Source organism: Cervus canadensis, chromosome 8 (assembly GCF_019320065.1).
Source record: "Cervus canadensis isolate Bull #8, Minnesota chromosome 8, ASM1932006v1, whole genome shotgun sequence".
In the NCBI taxonomy this organism is placed as follows: domain Eukaryota; kingdom Metazoa; phylum Chordata; class Mammalia; order Artiodactyla; family Cervidae; genus Cervus; species Cervus canadensis.
The window spans coordinates 38,444,867-38,471,523 of NC_057393.1; the positions used below are offsets into that span (position 1 = coordinate 38,444,867).

The following is a 26,657-nucleotide window of genomic DNA, read 5'->3' on the forward strand; positions in this document are numbered from 1 at the left end:
GAAGAGTCCTCATGTGTGGGGCAGAATGCAGAAGCCTAGCAAGGATAAGAAGAGTCAGAAGAAGAAACAGCCAGAAAGTCAAACCAAAATGAAAGAGAAGAACAGAAATAAAAGCAAAATAATGAATCTTTAAATAAGTTGAGTATATGAGAAATGACAGATAACATTTACAAGCCTAAATGGTGTGCACATCTTTTTAATAATTTTTCTCATATAATGCTCTCTTGTACCATTTATTTAATGCTCCTATAGTAGAACATTGCTCTATTATTAGGAGAGAGGCATAAATACTAAACATGTAATACACCATGTATGAATTTCTTATGTGCCTGATGGTATAGAAGAAATGTTGAGTATATCATATGTTAAATGTCTTCTTTTAATCCTCTGAGAATCTGAATAAAAATATAATCATCAATTGAAAAGAAAGATAAAAATAAAGGGAGTGAAGAGACAAATTTCTCCACAACAGTCCTGTCACTCCCAAACACAAACCTTCTTAGAGAGCAGAAAGAACAGAACCCACCCTCTCTGATATCCGGGTAATGTGTGCAAAATTCTGATAGAAACCCTGGGGCTTGTTGCATATTATGTTAAAATTGTCCTAAGCTGTGCAAATGGTTGTTCAGTATCTGGTATCCTCTCTCGGTCTGTTTTGTTTGTTTTAAGGAAGATGAAATAAGCAAGTTAATCAATTATATAAAAAGTGCTTATCTATTCATTGAAATAAAAAAGGGTTATTATTGAAAAACACTGGAACCTAATGAAACTGATCTTTCTTTACTGGTTGCTGCCAAAAAAATTAGCATGAGCTCTGAAGTCCTGGGCCAAAGAGAATTCTGAGTTCATCGGAAAGGAAATGCAACACATATCTAAGTCTCAGGCAGAACATTCTATGGCTCCTTTCTGTGATGGGTAACACTCTGTTTGCAGTGAAAGCTGACTGTGAAAAGTCCACCACAAGAAAACAGAAGAGAAGAGATAGGACATTGGCTAGTGACTCTACAGTCACTTCCACTAAACTGAAATCTCTTAAATGGAATAAGAAACTAATACTAAGGAATAATATTAAAACTCCTGCATAATCATAAGAAAGTTTAGTAGGCCAGATACCAGAGAACTTTCAAACCTTCCTTCTTCCTTCCTTTCTCCCAAGGCTCTACAAGGCAGAAGGACCAGAAATGGTCATGCATTTCTTTCATGTTCTTCCTGTTGCCTCAAATAATTGCTTTAAACACTACCTCTAATATCACCTCCCTGATGAAAATCAATCACACTGGTAGTTTGGAACCTGTTGGTGGTTTTGCAAATCGTGGAAAGATCTCAGGACATGACAAGATTCCTGGTTTAGAATCTGAGCCCACTGCTTTCCTCTTTTGTTATATGGATCGCCACATATGGGAACAGATAGAATTGATAGAACTGAGGAGGGTAGGTGAGTGGGGTATTGCAATATGCCAGCTTGAAGCAGAGCTTTACCCAGCCCCTCTACATAGGACAAAATCCAGCCAAAGATGTCTCTTAAGAATCTTTCATTTCATTCACCACAGGACTCCAAATGGCCACAGCTCCTAAAACAGGAGGAACAGGGGCCACTAACAAAAAGGATTCATGTTTCAGTATCTTCATTCCCCATTCAGTACTTAAACCAGGCTCTGCAGAAAGAAACTCATTAAATGTATGTTGGATAGATTCATTAAACAAAACTGACAGCCAAATTGCAGAATTCATACCAGACCCCTTTGGTTGCCTCGAATGACTTAAGGCCTTTGAAATATGGATAATTATTTCTACCCCCAGTTTTCAACATTAATATGCCTGAAATGGAGCTATCACAGGCCCAGACTTGAGCCTGATAATGCATGTAACTCTGATAAGGGGAGACACACACACAGGAAACCTAGGCCAGTCTTGCGTCCTCAACTTTTTCTCAACTTTATGAACTGCTGAGAATGCATTAGGCCTTGAAGCTTGTGAGTATCTCCCTGTAGGACTTTAAGGGAGCACTATTTTATTAATACCTTATATTGCTGAAGAAATAACAGGTTTCTGCCATGCCTTAAAAATAGGGTTTTACAATTTCATGATAACTTTGAAAAATAATTGTGCATCATTCAGTCATGTCTGATTCTTTGCAACCCTATGGACTGTAGTCCACCAGGTTCCTCTGTTCATGGGATTATCCAGGCAAGCACACTAAAGTGGGTTGCCATTTCCTTGTCGAGGGGATCTTCCCAACCCAAGGATCAAACCCGCATCTCCTGCATTGGCAGGCGAATTATTTTTACCACTGAGCAACCAGGGAAGCCCTGAAAACTGACTCCTTAATATTATAAAATACCTAAATGTTACATAATGTAACAAATAGATAATAAGTGACCCAGTGAGCATCCACCTTTAGGTCAGTCTGATGTTTGTTTGTCAAACATCTCATTACAAATATACATAAAGAAAACACGATGTGATTACCCAATTTGTGCACTGACTAAAGTTTTGATTTCTTTTTGAGGATGCTAGTATGTCCCTATCACAATTTCTGAAGCTACAGAGATTTAATCTCTATCAATCCTTTGAGGGATTTTATTCTTATGTTCACCCAGTGACAGGAGAGTCACAGGATATGTTTGTTTTATGTTTTTATTATAAAAAGCAGTCCTTCATTGACAGTAAAATAAAAAACTCCTAAAAATGATTACATGAAGCCAAGAACTAGGACCCTGAAAACTTACTCTGCTGAAAGAAGAGACCCCTCTCAGTGGAAAGAAACAGGAGGGCGTCCCAAATGTTGGAAATTTAGGATGTAGCACCATACAAGTTTCAGCCTTTCCCCTGGGAGGCTGCTCTGGGAGCCTTTTCCCTGTGTTGCAGGCAGATTCTTCACCGTTTGAGCTGGCACACCCAAGGTCTAGCACATCACTCCCCCAAGGGTGCTCTCTCTCATGCTAATTCACTTAAGTCATTCAAATTAATTCTAAGGAAAAACAATTTTTAAAGTCTAAGAAGTAGTGCCCCCCTTACCTCAAGGATCACAGACTTGTTGAGGTTAAGGGGCTTGTGTAACTCAATGAAGCTATCAGCCATGCTGTAGAGGGTCACCCATGATGGTTGGGACATCATGAAGAGCTCCGACAAAATGTGGTCCTGACAAAATGTGGTATTTATGCTCAAAATCCTTGAAGCTAGGTTTCAAAGTATGCAAACTGAGAACTACCAGATGTATAAGCTGGGTTTAAAAAAAGCAGAGGAACCAGACATCAAATTGCTTATATTCATTGGATCATAGAAAAAGCAAGGCATTCCAGAAAACATCTACTTCTGCTTCATTGATTATGCTAAAACCTTTATGCATACCACAACAAACTGGAAAATTCTTAAATAGATGAGAATACCAGATCACCTTACTTGTCTCCTGAGAAACCTGTATGCAGGTCAAGAAGCAACAGTTAGAACTGGACATGGAAAAACAGACTGGTTCAAAATTGGGAAAGGAGTATGACAAGGCTGTATATTGTCACCTGCTTATTTAACTTCTTTGCAGAGTACATCATGCAAAATGCCAAGCTGAATGGATCACAAACTAGAATCAAGATTGCTGGGAGAAACACCAGTCACCTGAGATACGCAGATGATACCACTCTAATGACAGAAAGTGAGTAGTAGTATATAGTAGTATGAGTTGCTCAGTCATGTCTGACTCTGTAATCCCATGGGCTGTAGCCTGCCAGGCTCCCCTGTCCATGGGAATTTCCAGGCAAGAATACTGGAGTGGATTGCCATTCCCTTCTCCAGAGGATCTTTCTGACCCAGGGATCAAACCTGGGTCTCCTGTATTGCAGGTAGATTCTTTTCTGTTTGAGCTACAGGGATGAAGAGGAACTAAAGAGCATCTTGATGAGGGTGAAAGAGGAAAAAATGGTGTCTTAAAACTCAACCCAAAAAACTAAGATCATGGCATCCAGTCCCATCACTTCATGGCAAATAGAAGGGGGGAAAGTAGAAACAGTGACAGGTTTTCTTTTCTTGGGCTCCAAAATCACAGTGGACAACAAGTGAAGCCATGAAATTAAAAGATGCTTGCTCCTTGGAAGGATAGTTATGACAAACCTAGACAGTGTATTAAAAGGCAGAGACATTACTTTGTCAACAAAGGTCTGTATCATCAAAGCTATGGTTTTTCCAGTAGTCGTGTATGGATGTGAAAAGCGAAAGTGAAAGTCACTCAGTTTTGTCCTACTCTTTACAGTGTCCTACTCTATACAGTCCATGGAATTCTCCAGGCCAGAATACTGGAGTGGGTAGCCATTCCCTTCTCCAGAGGACTGTCCTAATGCAGGTATTGAACCCAGGTCTCCTGCATTGCAGGCAGATTCTTTACCAGCTCAGCCACCAGGGAAGCCCAAGAATACTGGAGTGGGTAGCCTATCCCTTCTCCAGGGGATCTTCTTAACCCAGGAAACGACCTGGGTTCTGCTGCATTGCAAGCAGATTCTCTACCAGCTAAGCTATCAGGGAAGCCCCGTGGATGTGAAAGTTGGGCCATAAAGAAGGTTGAGCACTGAAGAATTGATGCTTTCAAGTTGTGATGCTGGAGAAGACTCTTGAGAGTCCCTTGGACTGCAAGGAGATCAAACCAGTCAATTCTAAAGGCAATCAATCCTGAATATTCATTAGAAGGACTGAGGCTGAAGTTCCAATACTCTGGCCACCTGATGTGAAGAGCCAATTCATTGGAAAAGACTCTGATGCTGGGAAAGATTGGAGACAAAAGGAGAAGGGGCAGCAAAGGATTGAATGGTTAGATGGGATCACTGACTCAATGGACATGAATTTGAGCAAACTCTGGAAGATAGTGAAAGGGGAGGGTGGTGTGCTGCAGTCCACGGGGTTGCAAAGAGTCAGACACAACGTAGAGACTGAACAAAAACAACATGAAGTAAGCCTGAATCTTCATAGATGGATCCCTTCAAAAGTACTTTTCCTTTGTTCTAGATTCATTTTCTCTTGTCCTGCCTTGGGTTCCTGAATTTGACCAAAGAAGGTTGGATGATACTGCCTAGAGCTCTTTGGCATTCCTCCGCCATTTGGGGCCAGGTTAGATTGTGAGCAACTTAAAGGGCTCACCAACCCCTTAGCTCCTATACCAGAGTCTGTTTGCTCTTTTTTCCTAGTCAACAGTCACTTCTTTGCAAAGGGTCAACTGGTTTATGAGGAAAAGCAGTATTGACCTATGTTCTCAGTGTGAAAAGCAGTCAGAGGAAGGAGAAAGGAGAAATTCCAGAAGTTTTCCTCTATCTCATGATCTCTAGAACATAGCCAAGCCAACAGTAAATCATAAATGGTGTTCTGCATGTGTTTAGATTCTCTGTGCCTCGTGCTTGGAGCTCATTGCTGCCCTACCCTGAGAGAGGTACCCTGCCAAATTATCAGGCAGTTTAGCCTGATATTTGTTAAATGGGTTTTCTCTACTAGCCTGCAGCTAAATGTAAATAAATGTAACAGGATGCATTTATTTATTAAATGGAAAAATGCCAAAGAAACTAGTGCAAAATGACTTCCAGAGGATTTAGATTCATTTGCATCTGCTCATCCTGTGCTTGCTATATACTGAAATGTCTGTGTCTTATCTATAGCAAAAAAAAAGGAAAAGAATCCTTAAAATTATATTGAAGTATTTAATATATGTATTTACTTTCTGAACACTCATGAGAGACTTCTGCCACTTTTTAACTGCTACATCTAAATAATCAAATGATCATTAATTTTCTCTGATTATTTTATATAATGTTACATAAAATATTTATTGTATATATGATCTTGTGCCTGAGAATATCTTCAAACTTCAACAATAGTACACTATCAAATTAAAAAGCACTATGGAAACAAATTTTCAAGTTAGTTCTCCTTGCCAAAGCATATACTGACATTAATATACTGACATTAACTTGGTATTTAAATTGGTTTCTGTGCTCTTTTCTTGAGACATATCCTGCTTGTACCTCTGTACTCAAAAGTGTCTTTTCCCCAGGGCACATGGTTTAATTATGCATTGGCATTGTTGACAGAAAAGGGAAAGATGGCAAGTAAATTGCTACATAATCACAGCCTAGTAGCTCTTAAAACGGCAGTGAAATGGGGAAAATTAATAGCAATTTCACAAATGCAATAGAGTGTATAGGAAATATCCTGCTAATACTCATATCCAAATGCTTTCCTTTTTAAGGCAGCCTTCAAATTAAAGGGGGAATATTCTCTTAAACTCCACTGACTATATAATTCTGACTTCAACTGAAGATTTAAGGAAAATTTCAGTGAAGGGTTTAATAAAGAAGATATCTACCTAGGGACATGCTATTCAATTATTCAGGGAATATTTATGTAGCACTTACTATACCTGACTTCATTCCATGAGGTTCAAGAATCAACTTGTAATAAAATTTAGAACCTAGAATGGAATCTACTTCTGTGGGCAGTCTCTTTCCTCAGAGGAGGGTTGGCATATTCTCAAAGTGTCACATATAATTGGAATATGGAATTCCAACAAAAGCAAAATAACTTGGGGATTAATTTTGTTGGCATAGATTTAGACTGCTTGGGTTCAAATTGTTGCTCTATCACTCACCAGCTGAGTGACCTCGGCAGCTTACAGAAACTTTCAGAACTTCAATTTTCTCATTTGTATTAGAATAAAAGTGCCTACCTCTTAAGGTTCTTGATCATGAAAAATGACAACAAACATTCTGAGTTTTGTTAGCTTTAATTATTCAGAATGCTTAATGGCATCCCTTTGGATTCTGGGCCAAAGAAGCTGAGCCTCTGGAGCTATCTTATTTTCATGGTGAGTCTGTGGATAGAGACAATTCAGGCAGACTCAGTAATGTATGTCATATGTATCCTTCAGATTCTGACTTTAAACCCCTCTGGCAGATTGGGGAACAAGGCCAAAACCAGCCTATTAACCTCAGTAATTTTTATATGACAAAAGAAAAGGCTTGAACTGATGGGTAAGTGTAGAAAATGATGAGATGCTTTGTCATTTCAGCCCCTGAGCAGTCTTTGGACAAGCTCTTTCAGTTTTTAATCTCCAAAGATTTCTGATTTTAAAAGATGTTAAGAGCTAACACATAACAAAAAGTTGAAATCCCTTGTTCAAAATTCTATATCTTTACATAATTTTCTACAAAGGTTATATTTTATTGTCTTTAGAGAATAGTTTCACATAAATTTAAAAACCATTTCTATAAAAGTTAGATATTAGAATAGACCAGACTGTGCCCAGGAGACATTACAGAGAACAGGGAACTTTAGGATCTAACCATCTGATCATTTTATTTTGTAATTGTCTGAAATATAGAGACAACCTTGTAGAGAAGGTTGACCATGGTGGTGGTATTCGTCACAAAGAAGACAGAAATAATTTACACACACACAAAGTGAAGACTGGACAATTACCTAGGTCATTTTGGTCAATAAAATCTTCCTAAAGTCTCACTCTGTACTAATGCTAAACTGAATTAAAATGACATACAAAACCATACCTGCCCTCAAGGAGCTTATAAGCCAAGAACATAAATGAAACAAATATCCACAGTTCTAGGTCCATGGTTCATGCAAAATAATCACCAATTAAGCAGACCAGAAATGCAAACAAAGAAATCTTTGCTGAGATGTTCCTAGAAAGCTTAAATAAAATGGTAGCATTAATTGAGCTATAAAGGTGGAATAGAGTTTTTGACAGAACATCGTAGGTTTTCAAACAGTACTTGATACAATGATTCATTCACTACTTTTATCAACCAAAATGTAGGTTATCTATTCTAAGTGGAGAGACCTGTATGAGTCAAATCTTACAGAAATCTTATCCATCCTTCAAGACCCGACACAGTTGACATCTCTTTTGTCAACATTTCTGATTTCTCCAATACTATTTACAGTTGCTTTCCATTGTTACAGTCTACTTGGTGTGGTAGAAATACCTGTGCTTATTTTATGCCCCATTATTTGGTAAGTCATAAGTTCCTTAAGAGCAGCATTCTAAACCTATCCCTATCCATCCATAAACATCCCCTTGACACCAGCAATAATTTGTTTAAAGAATGAATGAATCCACGAAAAAATATCAAAGAGTGGTGAATGCTCTAAAGATAACCCAAGACTCCCACATTTTGTGCTATGATGTAGCCAGCTTCAGAAAAGTACAAAATTGAATAGGAGCCCACTATAAGAGCAGCTTAGAGAATGGATATGTTTGTTCTCAAGCTTTCTCCAGAGAGATGATATCTCTGAAATGAGTCATTTCATTTGAACTAGTTGACCCTTATTTATCTCTGTGACTCTCAGATCCATTTATATAAAGAAAAGAGAGGAATTGGGCAGAGACCCAAAAGGCTGAATCAATGTCAGAAATCAATTTTGAACACCCTTTTCTTCCCCTTCAGTAGCAGATTATTTTTATTTTTCCCTGAATTGCTCAAATGACAAGGTGAAATTTCAATTTCACTGTTCCTGGTGATATACACCCTCTGCTAGCTGAAGCTAAATCTTTGCTACATGTATACGCACCTCCCCAGAATTCCAAAGTCCAAAAACTGAGAGAGAAATGAAGTGAAAATTACTGGTAACTATAGGTCATATAGACCAAGAATCTGAATTACTCAAGCCAAAAATACTGTTTCCATCATTGCAATGTGGAAAGAGTCACTGGAAGTTGGGCAACCAGGGGTTTTATTGGTATACTGCCATTTTCCATAGTCTGCAGGACCTGTGACAAGTCATCTAGTTATTTATTCACTCAGTTTCCCCATTTATCAAATCTGTTTCCCTACCAATGCTGAGATTTTATGACTCTAAAGGTGAAATCTCTTCCCTGAAGCTGTAAAAAATCAGTTAGAATATGGGGCTTACAGCATCATGGTCCAACCCACACAGCAGTTCTTGCTTTTTAATATCTCCCAAATGAGGCTTCATTTTATAAGTACAGATACACTTCACTATTCAGCCTTTTCATCTGGAAGTTTTAGAAACCAATCAGCACTTTGTGTCTTTTATTTATTTTGTAACTTTTTTTGGAATTTAAGTGAATATAACAGGAAACAATTTTATGTAGCAGATAACAGATCTGTGTTGGCCTCAGCAAAACTATTAAATAGGCCAAATTAGTTTCAGCCCAGTTTACCTTTCTCCTGTCAGTGCAGTTTTGTGCAGATTCAGCTCTCAAAATATTGTATTTCCTATGCTGAATTATTCTTCCTTTAACCTATTAGTAAACCAGGGGCATCCATCTCAAATGTCTACAAGGGCTAGAAGGCAACATTATTGGGTTGAGTATAATGCAAGATCATGGCATCTGGTCCCATCACTTCATGGCAAAGAGATGGGGAAATAATGGAAACAGTGAGAGACTTTATTTTGGGGGGCTCCAAAATCACTGCAGATGATGACTGTAGCCATGAAATTAAAAGACACTTGCTCCTTGGAAGAAAAGCTATCACCAATCTGAAAGTGAAAGTTGCTCAGTCGTGTCTGACTCTTTGCGACCCCATGGACTATGCAGTCCATGGAATTCTCCAGGCCAGAATACTGGAGTGGATAGCCTTTCCCTTCTCCAGGGGATCTTCCCAATTCAGGGATCAAACCCAGGTCTCCCACATTGCAGGAGCCTTCTTTACCAGCTAAGCCACAAGGGAAGGAGAAGGCAATGGCACCCCACTCCAGTACTCTTGCTTGGAAAATCCCATGGAGGGAGAAGCCTGGTAGGCTGCAGTCCATGGGGTCGCTAAGAGTCGGACACGACTGAGGACTTCACTTTCACTTTTCACTTTCATGCATTGGAGAAGGAAATGGCAATCCACTCCAGTGTTCTTGCCTGGAGAATCCCAGGGACAGGGGAGCCTGGTGGGCTGCCATCTATGGGGTCACACAGAGTCAGACACGACTGAAGCGACTTAGCAGCAGCAGCCACAAGCCAAAAAGGGAGCCCATGACCAACCTAGACAGCATATTAAAAAGCAGAGGTCTATCTAGTCAAATCTATGGTTTTTCCAGTAGTCATGTAAGGACGTAAGAGTTGGACTATAAGGAAAGCTGAGTGCTGAAGAATTGATGCATTTGAACTGTGGTGTTGGAGAAGACTCTTGAGAGTCCCTTGGACTGCAAGGAGATCAAACCAGTCTAATCTTAAAGGAAATCAGTCCTGAATATTCATTGGAAAGACTGATGCTGAAGCTGAAACTCCAGTACTTTGGCCACGTGATGCAAAGAACCAACTCATTGGAAAAGACCCTGATGCTGGAAAAGATTGAAGGTGGGAGGAGAAGGGACGACAGAGGGTGAGATGGTTGGATGGCATCACTGACATGACCAAGAGTTTGAGTAGGCTCTGGGAGTTGGTGATGGACAGGAAAGCCTGGCATGCTGCAGTCCATGGGGTCACGGAGACAGACATGACTGAGCGACTGAACTGAACTGATAATACAAGAAAAGGAACTGGTAGGGTGAAATAGGGTATATACCATACCTAAACACATTTAACATTCAAAGTTATGGTTTTTCCAGTAGTCATGTATGGATGTGAAAGCTGGACCATAAAGAAGGCTGAGTGCTGAAGAATGGTTGCTTTCAAACTGTGGTGCTGGAGACGACTCTTAAAGGCCCTTGGACTGCAAAGAGATCAAACCAGTCAATCCTAAAAGCTACCAACCCTGAATATTCATTGGAAGAATTGTTTCTGAAGCTGAAGTTCCAATACCTTGGCCACGTGATCCAAAGAGCTGACTCATTGGAAAATACCCTGATGCTGGGAAAAATTTAGGGCAGAAGGAGAAGAGGACGACAGAGGATGATAAGGTTGAATAGCATCACTGACTTGATGGACATGACTTTGAGCAAATTCCGAGAGATAGTGGAGGGCGGGGAACCTGGCATGCTATAGTCCATGGGGTCACAAAAAATCAGACATGACTTAGCAACTGAACAATAAAAACAGATTAAAAACAAAATCATGCCAATAAAATAAAATAATTCTTCCTGTCCAACTTAGCTAGAGTTTGTAATCCTTGTCATAAACTTTTAAAAATCAGGAACCACATTACTCAGCTTATAGCACCAGAATCATCTAAGAGCATGTCTTTCCTATACTTATATTAAGTACTCAATAAATATTTATTCAATTAATTTATCTGAGGAACAGCCCTGGAAATTTAGATATACTGGCCCCTGGTGGTGGGGTAGAGGAATCGCTGTGACTATAGGGCAGAAACCACAGAACTCTCTTAGAGCCAACATTTGCCAAAAGCTTCAGTAAGAATGTCACATGGAATCTCATTTAATTCTCACAAAAGGTTCAAGAACTAAATACCATAATCACCACAGTTTAAGCTGATGAAACCAGGTCTTCAATCAAGACATTTCCCCAGATCATTAGCAAGGGGACTGAGGTTTGGTTGGAATTCTGTCTGAATTTGAGCTTTAGGTTTAAGGGGGAAAACAGTCTTCAGACATTTTCCTGTGTCACTGTGTTGTATTACAGTGAAAAATATTATTATTAAACAACTTCACCTTAAGTTATTAGAACTTCGATGGACTATTGAAAACAAATGTGTTCCTCTTCTTTATTAGCTAAAGTTTTATTTTCATAACTGCCCACTCTATGTCTTATAATTATCTCTGGTGCTTAGCAGGATGTCAAAACTCTCCCCAAAAGTTGGTTCCAAGTGCCTCCTCAGACTTATTTTATACCACAGTTTTAAGTGGAGGAAGAATAGTTATCAGCCGCAAGAAAGAAAGAACTCCTGCCATTTGCAACAACATGGATGGACCTTGAGAGTATTGTGCTAGAAATAAACCAGACAGAGGGGAAAAAAAATACTGCTTGGTATCACTTACATGCAGAATATGAAAAAAAAAAAAAAAACACCTCATAGCAAGATAGAAAAGTGGCTCTTGGGATCTAGAGGGTGAGGGAAATAGGGAGAGGTTGGTGAAAGATTACAAACTTTCAGCTATAAAATGATTACAGTCTAAGAATCTAATAGAAAACATGGTGACTATAGTTGATAACACTGAGTTCTCTAATTGAAATTTGCTGAGAGGGTAGAACTTAAATTTTCTTACACAAAAAGAGAGAGAGAGATAAATATATGTGGTGATGGATGTGTTAATTAACTGGATGGGATAGGGGTATCATTTTATAAAGTCGGCATATATCAAATCACCACAATGTACACTTTAAATACCTTACAACTTTATATATCAACTACACCTCATAAAGCTGAATTTTTAAAAAGGAAGAAAGTGGAGGAGGGAGAGAAGTGGAGCTTTCTATGATTTGTCTGACTTTCCTTTTAGGCTGAAATTAAAATGGTCTTCCAGAGACACCTCCTACCTGCTCAACATCTGTTCACGCCTGGTCAGGATGGCTTTTCTTGGTCCTTTTTCCTACCAAACTCTATTTATAGAAGTGTTATTTCTGTTCTGGCACTCACATCTCATTTGTAGATTTCAACAGTCATGCTGACCCTTCCAGTTTATTCATCCCAATCTTCCTCCTCCTACCTACTCTTTAATCAACAGATAATGATTGTAGGTAATTTAACAGTCCACCTTAGTTCCAGAGTCCCCTCAAATGAAAACCACAAAGAGTTTTTCCCTATATATTCCAAAGGAAGGCAGTATACTCAGTCAAAGGCACAAAAACAGACTTTCCAGTCAGGCTGATCTGAGACTCAACTTGCATTCTTGTTACTTTCCGACTATGTCCTTAGAAATTCAGTTTTCTCCCCAGTAAAATGAGATGCTATCTCTCTCAGGTAACTATTGGGAAGATAAAATAAAACTAGAAAATGGGCTGTGTGAAAGAATTGTAGCCATTTTCACAATAAGCTAGCACAAAAACTTACAAACAAGCAAAGACAGTAGCCCATTCTGTTGGGGTACAACAGAACACAACACTTTTGAGTGTTTTGAGTTTTGACCAAAATAGTTTAGCCTTTTATGTGTTATTCCCTACCTAGGAAAGGGCAAAGCCTCTGCCTATCATTGGAAGCACCCTGTTCTTAGCTGGTCATGAAGAGCTCAGAAGGCCAGAAAGCAGTGCCTATGCTTCATGACTATTCCTTGCAGCATGCCTGCATCTTTTGGTATGAACACCTATCTCCCCTCTCCCTTACATACTTTTCCTCCCTTCCTGATGCTGGTCCCCAGTGAGGAAGCTGGCATTTCTTCACTCACTAGGGTGTCCCTAAATCCAGGTAGGGAATCCCATTTGTCCCATGTCTTCATGTTCTTCAGTGTAGAGGAAAGACAAAGATGGATCTCTTGATAAAACTGATCACCTCTCACTGCATAATATTCTTGCTATCACATAATTAAAAGGCCCTATACCCACAATAACAGAGAAGTTTGTTTTTCCACAGTCATATTTAGGAAGCATGGCCTTTCTTAGTTCCGCCTCCCAAGCTCATCCAAGATCTTTTTCTCCATTATCTCCATAAACAATTTTGATTCCAGATCAGTTTTCTAGGAGACAGCAGGAAAAGTTGACTAAGAGTACAATTCTAGACATACCAACGGCAAAAATGTACATGAAAAGATGCTCAATATCACCAATTATGAGAAAGAATCAGAACTACAATGAGGAATTACCTCACACCCATCAGCAGGCTTCCTGGTGGCTCAGGCAGTAAAGAATCTGCCTGCAATGTGGGAGGCCTGGGTTAAATCCCTGGGTTGGAAAGATCCCCTGAAGAAGGGAAGGGCAACCCACTCCAGTATTCTTGCCTGGAGAATTCCATGGAGAGAGAAGCCTGACATGGTACAGGGTTGCAAAGAGTTGGACATGACTGAGTGACTAACACACAGTCAGAATGATCATCATCAAAAAGTCTACAAACAATAAATGCTGGAGAGGGTGCGGAGAAAAGAGAACCCTCCTACACTGTTGGTGGGAATGTAAATTGGTACAATCATTACGGAGAACAGTACGGAGGCGCCTTAAAAAAACCTAAAACTGAACCACCATACAACTCAGCAATCCCACTCCTGGGCATGTGAGCCAATTTGTGTTCTGTTTGTGCTCAGTCACTTCAGCTGTGTCTGACTCTTTGCAACCCCATGGACCATGGCCCACTAGCCTCCTCTGTCGATGGGATTTTCCCAGCAACAATACTGGAGTGAGTTGCCATGCCCTCCAGAGGATGGCATGCTCCCTGCTCCAGGGGATCTTCCTGACCCAGAGATTGAACTCACATCTCCTGCCTCTCCTGCACTGCAGGTGTTTCTTTACCTACTGATTCATCGGGGGTGTATATTCAGAGAAAATCATAATCCAAAAGGACACATGCACCTCAATGTTCACTGCACCACTATTTACAATAGCCAAGACATGGAAGCAACCTAAATGTCCATCGACAGAGGAATGCATAAAGAACATGTGGTACATATATACAATGAAATATTACTCAGCCATGAAAAAGAATGAAATAGGTATTGGCCTTGTTCTCTGTCTTTCTGTTTTGCCATTTGCAGACGCTGCCCTCTCTCTTCAGCCTCATGCCTGCCGTCTCCTTGAGACCTAACACCATGCCTTCAATTAAGTTTCAGAGTTCTGATGGAGATATATTCAAAGTGGATGTTGAAACTGCAAAACAATCTGTGACTGTGAAGACCATACTAGAAGATTTGAGAATGGATGATGAAGATGATGCTCTAGTCCCCTTGCCAAATGTTAATGCAGCAATATTTTTAAAAGGTCGTTCAGTGGGATGAGAATAAAGAAAAGCAAACAGATGATAACCCTGTTTGGGATCAAGACATTCTGAAAGGTGACCAAGGAACACCTTTTGAGCTTACACTGGCAGCAAAATACTTAGACATCAAAGTTTTGCTTGATGTTACTTGCAAGACTGTTCCCAGTATGATCCAGGGGAAAACCCCTGAGGAGATTTGAAAGACATTCAATATCAAAAATGATTTCACTGAAGAAGAGGAAGCTCACATACACATAGAAAACCAGTGGTATGAGGAGAAGTGAAATTTTGTGTCTGATGTTTTAACACTGTAAGGGTTACTCCAAATACTAGTTGCACTAGTATTTGTTTATAATTTGTTTGTAATTGTTAATATTAGAAAAACAGTCAACAAATGCAGCAGCAAGCCAATTGTATTACTAGAGTGTTGTCCTCATTGCACGTGTAGTTTCAGTACAGATCCCACACTTACAGCTCGGTTTCTTCGAGCGTGATCAAAAGTTTCTTTGTTCTGAATAAAACTGAACTGTGGGTTCTCTATGCTGCTGCTGCTAAGTCACTTCAGTCTTGTCCGACTCTGTGCCACCCCATAGATGGCAGCCCACCAGGCACCCCCATCCCTAGGATTCTCCAGGCAAGAACACTGGAGTGGGTTGCCATTTCCTTCTCCAATGCATGAAAGTGAAAAAAGTGAAGTCGCTCAGTTGTGTCCGACTCTTAGCGACCCCATGGACTGCAGCCTACCAGGCTTCTCCATCCATGGGATTTTCCAGGCAAGAGTACTGGAGTGGGGTGCCATTGCCTTCTCCGGTGGGTTCTCTATAGAAAGTGACATTTTGGACTTTCCCTTTTTTGAATGCAATTTTCACCTAGTTTATTGTCCAGTTAATTTTAGTTTCATGGCGTTTAAAGTTGGCATTATAAATAAAGCAACTTAAAAAAAAATGAAATAATGCCATGCGCAACAACATGGATGGACCTAGAGATTATCGTAGTAAGTGAAGTAAGTCAGACAAAGACAAATATCACGTGATGTCACTCATATGTGGAATCTAATTTTTAAAAAGATATAAATTAACTTATTTACAAAACAGAAGCAATGTCAAAAACAAACTTACAATTACTGAAGGGAAAACACGGGGTGAGGGAGGAGTAAATCAGGAGCTTAAGATGAGCACACACAAACTATTGTATGTAAGATAGATAAATCAAGAGGGACCTACTGTACGGCACAGGGAACTCTGCCCCAATGTTCTCTGATAACAGATATGAGAAAAGAATGAATATATGTGTGTATATATATATATATACACACATATAACTGAATCATTTTGTTATACATCTGAAACACATACAATATGGTAAAACAACTATACTCCAACAAAATTAAAAATTTGTTTTAAAAAGTGTACAATTCTAGTTATAGAGAGACAAAGATCGGGGTCTTGCCTTGCATCCCAGATATCTCAGCCACCTGACTTGGCTGTAGCCAGCATACATGAATCTGTTGCGAATTGGGAAAAGGCCTTTAAACCTACCAATGGACACAGTTTGAGGAGTGGAACGGAAGTTGGATTTTAAGCCTCACTTACCCCCTTGCCTAACGGTATACAGCCACCTTGAAAATAATCCAGTATTTACTACATAGGTATTATGATAATGAAGTAAGATGACAGATAAAAATCTTTTAGGCTAGTACCTGGCATATGATAAGCACCTAATATAACTTTTTCTTTCTCTCCATTGGACACAGCACTGATGGGGCTCTGCTCTCTAATTTTCCCTAATCTTGTTCTTCCATTTCACAACCAAAAAATACTGAAATAACTCTTTCTGGAGTTATTTCTCCACTGATCTCCAGTGGCATATTGGGCACCTACCGGCCTGGGGAGTTCATCTTTCAGTGTCCTATGTTTTTGCCTTTTCGTACCATTCATGGGGTTCTCAAGGCAAGAATACTGAAGTGGTTTGCCTTGAAACTCTACTTTCATTTAAGTAGAATGTTTTATTTATCAACTCATCTGAAAAACTCAAAATACTTCAAATGTTATGAAGTGAAACTGGAAACATTTATAAAAAGACTTCATCAGTATTTCCCCAAATTAAATGGCAGTGGAGAGTAGATAATGAATATTTTTTTCGTCACTGACTGGTGTTAAAACAAGATCATAGTCCCTAAAAGGACTCACTTAGGAGGCCCTGTCACCAAACTGAGACTTAATTATAGCTTCAGCTCTCCCAAAAATGGAAACATAAACCAATCAATCAAGAATCACCAGATCAGTACTAGTCAGGTCATCTGCCTGCCATCCCCTGAAGGAAAGTAATTTTGCAATAACCAACTCACTTGTTTGCCTACCATAACTTCCTGGTTCTGCTCCTTCCTGGCTATAGAAGTCTTTCATTTCATGCGGTTGTCTGGAGCTCTTTTTCTCTGCTAGATTGGATGCTGCCTGATTCAAATTGATTTTTTCTCAAATAAACTCTTCAAGTTTTTAATATGCCTTAGTTTACAACACTGGACACTATCAAATAACTTGACATTCTCCAAAGAAAATCATCTAGAGAACACTCAAAGGTTTCTTGAAGCAAAGTTTTCTTGAACAAAAGTTTTAAAATATGAGCTGAATGTTAGGTAATATTAAAAAAACTGCTATTGTTTGTTAAGCGGCTACACGGCACTAGAACGACTATGAGGAGATACCCCACATCCAAGGACAGAGAAGCACCAGCAAGATGGTAGGCACTGGAGACCCAGGAGAAAGGAGCAGTGACCCCACAGGAGACTGACTCAGACTTGCCCATGAGTGTCCAGGAGTCTCCAGCAGAGGCGTGGGTCGGCGGTGGCCTGCTGCAGTCTGGGGGCACTGAGTGTAGCAGTGCATGCATGGGACCTTTGAAGGAGGTCGTCATTATCTTCATCACCTCCACCATAGTTTCGCCTTAGGTAAATAACAAGGAGGGAACACAGCCCCACCAATCAACAGAAAATTGGATTAAAGATTTACTGAGCATGGCCCAGCCCATCAGAACAAGACCCAGTTTCCCCCTCAGTCATTCTCTCCCTTTAGGAAGCTTCCATAAGCCTCTTATTCTTCTCCAGGAGAGGGCATACAGAATGAAAAGCACAATCACAGGAAACTAACCAATCTGATCACATGAACCACAGCCTTATCTAACTCAATGAACCTATGAGCCATGCCACGTAGGGCCACCCAAGATGGACAAGTCATGGTGGAGAATTCTGACAAAATGTGGTCCACTGGAGAAGAGAACGGCAAACTAATTCAGTATTCTTGCCTTGAGAACCCCATGAACAGTAAGAAAAGAAAAAAAGATATGACACAAAGATGAACTTCCCAGGTCAGTAGGTGCCCAATATGCTACTGGAGATCAGTGGAGAAATAACTCCAGAAAGAGTGAAGAGATGGAGCCAAAGCAAAAACAACACTCAGTTGTGGATGTGACTGGTGATGGAAATAAAGTTCAATACTGTAAAGAGAAGTATTGCATAGGAACCTGGAATGTTAGGTCCGTGAATCAAGGCAAATTGGAAGTAGTCAAACAGGAGATGGCAAGAGTGAATATCAACATTTTAGGAATCAGCAAACTAAAATGGACTGGAAGGGGTGAATTTAACTCAGATGACCATTATATCTACCGCTGTGGGCAAGAATCCCTTAGAAGAAATGGAGTAGCTATCACAGTCAACAAAAGAGTCTGAAATGCAGCACTTGGATCCAATCTCAAAAATGACACAATGATTTCTGTTCGTTTCCAAGGCAAACCCTTCAATATCACAGTAATCCAAGTCTATGCCCCGACCAGTAGTGCTGAAGATGCTGAAGTTGAATGGTTCTATGAAACCTACAAGACCTTCTAGAACTAACACCCAAAAAAGATGTCCTTTTCATTATAGGGGGCTGGAATGCAAAAGTAGGAAGTCAAGAAACACCCGGAATAACAGGCAAATTTGGCCTTAGAGTACAGAATGAAGCAGGGCAAAGGCTAATAGAGTTTTGCCAAGAGAACACACTGGTCATAGCAAACATCCTCTTTCAACAACACAAGAGAAGACTCTACACATGGACATCACCAGATGGTCAACACCAAAATCAGATTGATTATATTCTTTGCATCCAAATATGGAGAAGCTCTATACAGTCAGCAAAGACAAGACCAGAAACTGACTGGGGCTCAGATCTGAACTCCTTATTGCCAAATTCAGACTTAAATTGAAGAAAGTAGGGAAAACCACTAGACCACTCAGGTATGACCTAAGTCAAATCCCTTATGATTATACAGTGGAAGTGACAAGTAGATTCAAGGGATTAGATCTGATAGAGTGCCTGAAGAACTATGAATGGAGGTTCCTGACATTGTACGGGAGGCAGGGATCAAAACCATTTCCAAGAAAAAGAAATGCAAAAAGGCAAAATAGTTGTCTGAGGAGGCCTTACAAATAGCTGGGAAGAGAAGAGAATTGAAAGGCAAAGGAGAAAAGAAAAGATATACCCATTTGAATCCAGAGTTCCAAAGAATAGTAAGGAGAGATAAGAAAGCCTTCCTCAGTGATCACTGCAAAGAAATAGAGGAAAACAGTAGAATGGGAAAGACTAGAGATCTCTTTAAGAAAATTAGAGATACCAAAGGAACATCTCAGGCAAAGATGGGCACAATAAAGGACAGAAATGGTATGGACCTAACAGAAGTATTAGAAGATATTAAGAAGAGGTAACAAGAATACACTGAAGAACTATACAAAAAAAGATCTTCATGACCCAGATAATCACAATGCTGTGATCACTCACTTAAAGCCAGACATCATGGAATGCAAAGTCAAGTGAGCCTTAGGAAGCATCACCGGAAACAAAGCTAGTGGAAGTGATGGAATTCCAGTTGAGCTATTTCAAATCCTAAAAGATGATGCCGTGAAAGTGCTGCACTCAATATGCCAGCAAATTTGGAAAACTCAGCAGTGGCCACAGGATGGGAAAAGATCAGTTTTCATTCTAATCCCAAAGAAAGGCAATGCCAAAGAATGTTCAAACTACTGCACGATTGCACTCATCTCACACCCTAGCAAAGTAATGCTCAAAATTCCCCAAGCCAGGTTTCAACAGTACGTGAACTGGGAATTTCCAGATGTTCAAACCAGATTTAGAAAAGGCAGAGGACCAGAGATCAAATTGCCAACATCTGCTGGGTCATCAAAAAAGCAACAGAGTTCCAGAAAAACACATACTTCTGCTTGGTTGATTACACCAGAGTCTTTGACTGTGTGAATCACAACAAACTGTGGAAAATTCTTAAAGAGATGGGAATACCGGAACACCTTACCTGCCTCCTGAGTAATCTGTATGCAGGTCAAGAAGCAAAAGTTAGAACTGGACATGGAACAACAGACTGGTTCCAAATAGGAAAAGGAGTACGTCAAGGCTGTATATTGTCACCCTGCTTATTTAACTTATATGCAGAGTACATCATGTGAAATGCCAGGCTGGATAAAGCACAAGCTGGAATCAAGATTGCTGGGAGAAATATCAATAACCTCAGATATACAGATGACACCACCCTTATGGCAGAAAGTAAAGAAGAATTAAACAGCCTTTGAGGAAAGGGAAAGAGGAGAGTGAAAAAGCTGTCTTAAAAGTCAACATTCAAAAAACTAAGATCATGGCATCTGGTCCCATCACTTCATGGCAAATAGATGGGGAAACAATGGAAATGGTGAGAGACTTTATTTTGGGGGCTCCAAAATCACTGCAGATGGTGACTGCAGCCATGAAATTAAAAGACGCTTCTCCCTGGAAGAAAAGCTATGCCCAACCTAGACAGCATATTCAAAAGCAGAGACATTACTTTGCCAACAAAGGTCCGTCTAGTCAAAGCTATGGTTTTTCCTGCTAGTCATGCATGGAAGGGAGAGTTGGACTATAAAGAAAGCTGAGTGCCAAAGAATTGATGCTTTTGAACTGTAATATTGGAGAAAACTCTTGAGAGTCCCTTGGACTTCATGGAGATCAAATCAGTCAATCCTAAAGGAAATCAGCCCTGAATATTCATTGGAAGGACTGATGCTGAAGCTGAAACTCAAATACTTTGGCCACCTGATGTGAAGAACTGACATTGGGAAAGACCCTGATGCTGGGAAAGACTGAAGACAGGAGGAGAAGTGGAAGACAGAGGATGAGATGGTTGGATGACATCATGACTCGATGGACATGAGTTTGAGCAAGCTCCAGGAGTTGGTGATGGACAGGGAAGCCTGGCCTGCTGCAGTCCATGGGGTCTCAAAGAGTCAGACACGACTGAGTGACTAAACTGAACTGAACTGAATGTTGCTTCATCCTACTTAATTTCATGGTTATTTTTCTGTTTATGGCAAGTGATTCTTATTTTTCCCATCACAGTAATTTCCTTTTCAAATAAGTTTATTTAAATTAAAAAGTGAGTTGATTTTAAGAAAAATGTCAGCAAAAAAGTGATAAGGTGATAATTGGGTGGCTGAAGTTTGGGAAAAACTGAGCTAAAGAGACAAATTAAAACGAGTTTTAAAATTATGCTCCCTAAAACACTAGTCTCAAAATATGCTCCCAGAAGAAAAAAATATTTCTCAGTAAAATAAGTTTGGGAAAAGCTGTATACTACTTTACATTGCCCTCTAAGAGATTCATAATGCACATTAGCATATTTAAAACTTGGAGAAGGTCTGCAATAAACAGCTCATTTAATTTTACATGGCAGTTTCCAAATATATTTGACCAGAAAACTTTCTTTTTCCCCTTAAATAAAGCTATTAACACTGAGATACATTTTAGGAACCACAAGTGGTAAGTGGATTTTATGTTTAGAGAAGAGGAGCTCGCCTGGATTAATGACGGACAGACATCAAATGAGGTCTGCTTTCCTCCTCTCCTCCTGTCCTTGGTCCTTTCAGAGGACCAGAGGCCAGATAAGCTGACAAAACACCAGAGGCTGATATGGAAGAGAGAAGACCCAGATAATTAATGAGTAGGTCAGAACCCATAGCAGAAACAATTCAGCTGTAATCTCATAAGAAGATTGGTGGGGAGAAGGACTGAAGGCTGAGTTAAGGAAAAATTAAGTTACTCTGTAAGTTACAGAAGTAGTTCAGTAGAATTCAAGTTTGCATTTTAGGACTCTTATTTGCTTTCAAACTGCATTCTGGACATTAACCTCCAAATACAAACTACTGTTTGATTTTCTGACATCTCCCTACTTTGTGCTGTGTACTCAAAAATAATCTAGGTGATGAAAACTCCTAACTAAAAGATGAAAGAGTGCTCATAATTTTTTCAAAAAACAAGGACTTTAATTATTTTCAATGTCTGTTTAAGGTTTGTTCGAATCTGCCTATTTAGTAAAGATGCTTTTAAAAAGTATCAAAATGTCCAAAATTCAGAGAGAAATATACAAGTGGAATGAAGAATCATCTTAAATATTGGGAAACGGGCTGCTCATTTTGTAGGCCCAAGATGCAAAATGGAAAAGAGTTTCATCCTTTAAACCCTGAAATGGTAAGCACAATAGCATTGGACCAGGAACACTTGAGTCTGTCTGGGATGAATAGCACTTGACCATGAAAGGCTTGAGCTTCCCAGGTGGAGCTAGCGGTAAAGAACCTGCGTGCCAGTGTAGGAGACACAGGAGACGAGGGTTCAATCCCTGGGTCAGGAAGATTCCCTGAAGGAGGAAATGGCAACCCGTTCCAGTATTCTTGCCTGGAAAATCCCATGGACAGAGGAGCCTGGTAGGCTACAGTCCATGGGGTCACAAAGAGTCGGACACGACTGAGGCGACTTAGCATACATGGAAGGCTTGATGCATTTCCAAAGTAAAGAAGAGAAGCCCAAATAGTAAGCATGTTGTAAACATCAGCCATTAATCTCTTCACAGAAAATAATTTGTCCATTTTCCCCCAATTGTGATATGTCTGGGAGTGTTTATATTCTTCCATTATGCTGGAAAGAAAAAGAAAATAATATGACATGAGGAACTCAAGATGATTCATTGCATTAGATAACAGCTGAAGAACTGGGGAAGGAAGCCAATACTTTCCCAAAACACATAAATTAATCTTGAAAGAGAAGAAAAAATTCCTAAGTTTCCCTTGTTTTCCTAAATATGAATGTGCTAGAAGCAGACTATGAATTACTAACAATGTGAGAATTAGCAATGTCAATCATTGCTAATGTCAATCATTTTCAGATACTGGGACCTCCCCATGATGCCTGCTTATCCCCATAAAATCTTACAGGCTTCCTCTCACCAACCAGACTTGTCTTCTCCTGGAGTGGGTATGAAGGTAGGGATGTCGTGAGTAAGCTTGGTGTGTAGTGACATGGAATGTGATATGGTTACATGGGCACACATCCATCACACACCCATGCCCAGCTTCACTTAGGAGTGAAACCGCAGAAGTAGAGAGAAAAGTAAAGTTCAATTGAGGGTGAACAGTCTCATCAATCTTTTGAAATGGTGCAAGACTACAAGTCAAGATCTCTTTCTCATCCTTCAAGGTGTTCACTCTGCCTTTCAGAGCAGAGAATATGTTCTCTCTTCATCAGTTTTCCCATCTGCAAAATGAAACTGGTGGATGGATGATAGCCCTCAGGCATTTCCAGGTTTGTAATGCTATAGAAGTTTCTTTCTCTGGGTGCATTTTGCTTTTCTTTGTTTATTAGGCACCTCAGTCTCAGCCAGAACCTCTTCTTTGATGTCCCTGTTTTCTGGAATCACCACCAGCAAAATTTCACTGTCTTCTGGAATCAGCACCAGCAAAATGACTTCATTACACTTGCTTTACATAATGATCAGCAAGGAAGCAGTTAACATACAGATAAGAAAACAGTGAAACCCAAATGCAACTGCTTCAACATGGCATTTCTGTGCTTTTCCCCAGATCCCACAACTATTAGAGACCAGAGACAGGGCATCTGGTCATGAAGCTTCTCTTTGTGAAAAGAAATTAGCTATTTGTCTCCTGTTTCCCACTCCAGACACTAACGTTAACCTCTCTGAGCACGATGTGGCCTTAGGTGGATATCTAATTATATGTTCTTTAAGGCACTTTGGGGCTTCAAGAGTCTGTGATTCTAAGTTGACTTCAGCCTTTGTGGACTCTTATTTTAGTTCCAACAGAGGACGAGATGGCTGGATGGCATCACTGGCTCGATAAACATGAGTTTGAGCAAGCTCCAGGAATTGGTGATGGACAGAGAAGCCTGGCATGCTGCAGTCCATGGGGTGGCAAAGAGTCGGACACAACTGAGTGACTGAACTGAACCGATTCTAGTTCCATGGGATATAGTAACACTTCTAGCGCTTGCTGATTAGCCTAGAGTATGAGATTAGGTTCTAGGTGAGGAGGCTCATCCTTTGGGTAATGCTTTGGGGATCTTTGAGCCAAAGATTTAAATCAAGCTTATCACAGACTGACGGTGGGGTCAGAAAAATCCGCTTAACTCCAATGGATTTGTACTGAGATTATGACGGCATTTTCAGCAAGCCCAACTCTCCAAAACTATCTAATGACATCCTTCTTTTTAGGAAAACAAGGTTTTCTGTTTTGTTTTGTCTTGTCTTTATTTCCAAAATCAGCTGTCTGTATCTGAATGGTATACAGACAAATATAAATTACACAAATAAGAGACTCAATTGTCCCTGTTGAAAATATGGGAATAGACTTCTCCCTAGAATTCCCATTACCTAGTGCATTTACTTTAGAAATGTGTAATTATAAGTATTTTCTCTTTTTGAAATGTTTATAAATCTTTTTAGAAACTATAGAAGCCTGGGCACAGTGTGACCCATGAACTGAAGTGTCTGCTATGATGAAGTGTGGTCATACCCCAGGAAAACTCGGCTTCAAGTGCTATGCTTGTGAAACAAAAGATACCAAATGACTCATTCAAAGTGCCTGGAACAGTGCTTGACACTTGCTAGCCATTGATATTATTTTCATTGTCCTCAAAACCAGCAGTTTTCTTCCTTCTGTACCCAATCTTTGGGCTTTGAGAGGTCTATTAGAAAATTCAATTTGTGAATCTGCACAGTCAAGGACCAGATCTAAACTCTAGTAACCTTCATTATTGGAAAAGACCCTGATGCTGAGAGGGATTGGGGGCAGGAGGAGAAGGGGATGACAGAGGATGAGATGGCTGGATGGCATCACTGACTCGATGGGCATGAGTTTGAGTAAACTCCGGGAGTTGGTGATGCACAGGGAGGCCTGGTGTGCTGCGATTCATGGGGTCGCAGAGTCAGACATGACTGAGCGACTGAACTGAACTGAACCTTCATCAAGAATCTGTCACCCTAGTGCACCCAAAGAAACAGCTCGTTCACATCCAGGACTTTTTTGGTCATGTCCTTAATTTTAATATATTGAAATTTTTTAAAAAAAGACTTAAGACCCAATTGATCTAATTAATCAGACTGTGTTTAGCTGCATTTTTTTCATATGTAATGAAATCATGGGAAAATTTATTAAGACTTCTTAGGATTAAGACATTGAAAAAGTCTTTTCTCTAAGATGACATAGGTCAACTTTTTGGCCAAGATCTGAGCAACAATTCCCTGGCTTCTCTCAAAGCTTCTGTCAGGATCAACTTGCTCTCTTTCCAGGGAAATCCCAGTGGAGTTGTCATTAGAGTGACCATAAATTGTATTGTCCAACCAAAACACTTTAGTGTAATGACAACTATAAGTAATTATGCCAAAATAACAGACATGAGCTTTGACTGTTCTTGGCAGCAGATATATGATTATCCTAGCCTCTAAGAGGGACTTCCCTGGTAAGCTTAGCAGTAATGAATCCACCTGCCAATGCAGAAGACATGGGTTTGATCCCTGGACTGGGAAGATCTCCTGGAGAAGGAAATGGCAACCCACTCCGGTATTCTTGCCTGGGAAATCTGATGGACAGAGGAGTCTGGTGGGCTACAGTCTGTGGGGTCGCAGAAAAGTCAGACATGACTGAGTGACTCAACAACAACAATAACAATCCTCTAAGAAGTTTATGTGAGCCCTCTCCCATTTAGGACATTCCCTCTCCCCCATGCCTTGGTGAAGTCCTTGTCTTCAGTTCAGTAGAAGAGATAGGCTTTTTAAGGTAAGAATACAGTAAGTCTAAGCAACAGAGACACAGATATAAAGAAGACTTTTGGACTCTGTGGGAGAAGGCAAGGGAGGGATGATTTGAGAGAATAACACTGAAACATGTATATAACCATATGTGAAATAGATGACGAGTCCAAGCTCAATGCATAAAACAGGGCACTTAAAGCCAGTACACTGGGACAACCCAGGGGGATGGGATGGGGAGGCAGGTGGGTGGGGGGTTTGGGATGGGGGGGCACATATACACCCATGGCTGACTCATGTCAATGTATGGCAAAAACCACCACAATACTGTAAAGTAATTAGCCTCCAATTAAAATAAATTAATTAATTTTAAAAAGAATACAGTAAGTCTATAAAAAGAAGTGAATTGGGTCATTTGTAGGGAAGTGGAGGTACCTAGAGTCTGTCATACAGAGTGAGGTCAGAAAGAAAAATGGGATGAAATGAGAGAATAGCACTGACATATATACACTATCAGGTGTAAACTTGTGGGAAGCTGCCGTATAGCACGGGGAGCTCAGCTTGGAGCTCTGTGATGACCTAGAAGAGTGGGGTGGGGGGCTGGTGGGAGGGAGGCTTAAGAGGGAGGGGCTATATGTGTACATAGGGCTGATTCACGTTGTACAGCAGAAATTAACACGATGCTGTAAAGCAATTATATTCCAATTAAAAAATACAATAAGCAATTCCACAAAAGGTCATTTTCCATTTCTGTGGTTGCCACAAAGTGAACACATTAATATAGAATTTATTCCTGCTTGTTTCAAA

General features: G+C 40.0%; 1 long non-coding RNA gene and 1 pseudogene across 1 annotated transcript in view; one reads left to right on the plus strand and one right to left on the minus strand.

The window, feature by feature from the left end:
- LOC122446165 overlaps positions 1-26,657 on the minus strand; it is a 246,805-nt gene that overhangs the window by 62,878 nt on the left and 157,270 nt on the right. The window lies entirely within an intron of this gene.
- On the plus strand, positions 14,575-15,025 carry LOC122446161 (annotated as a pseudogene).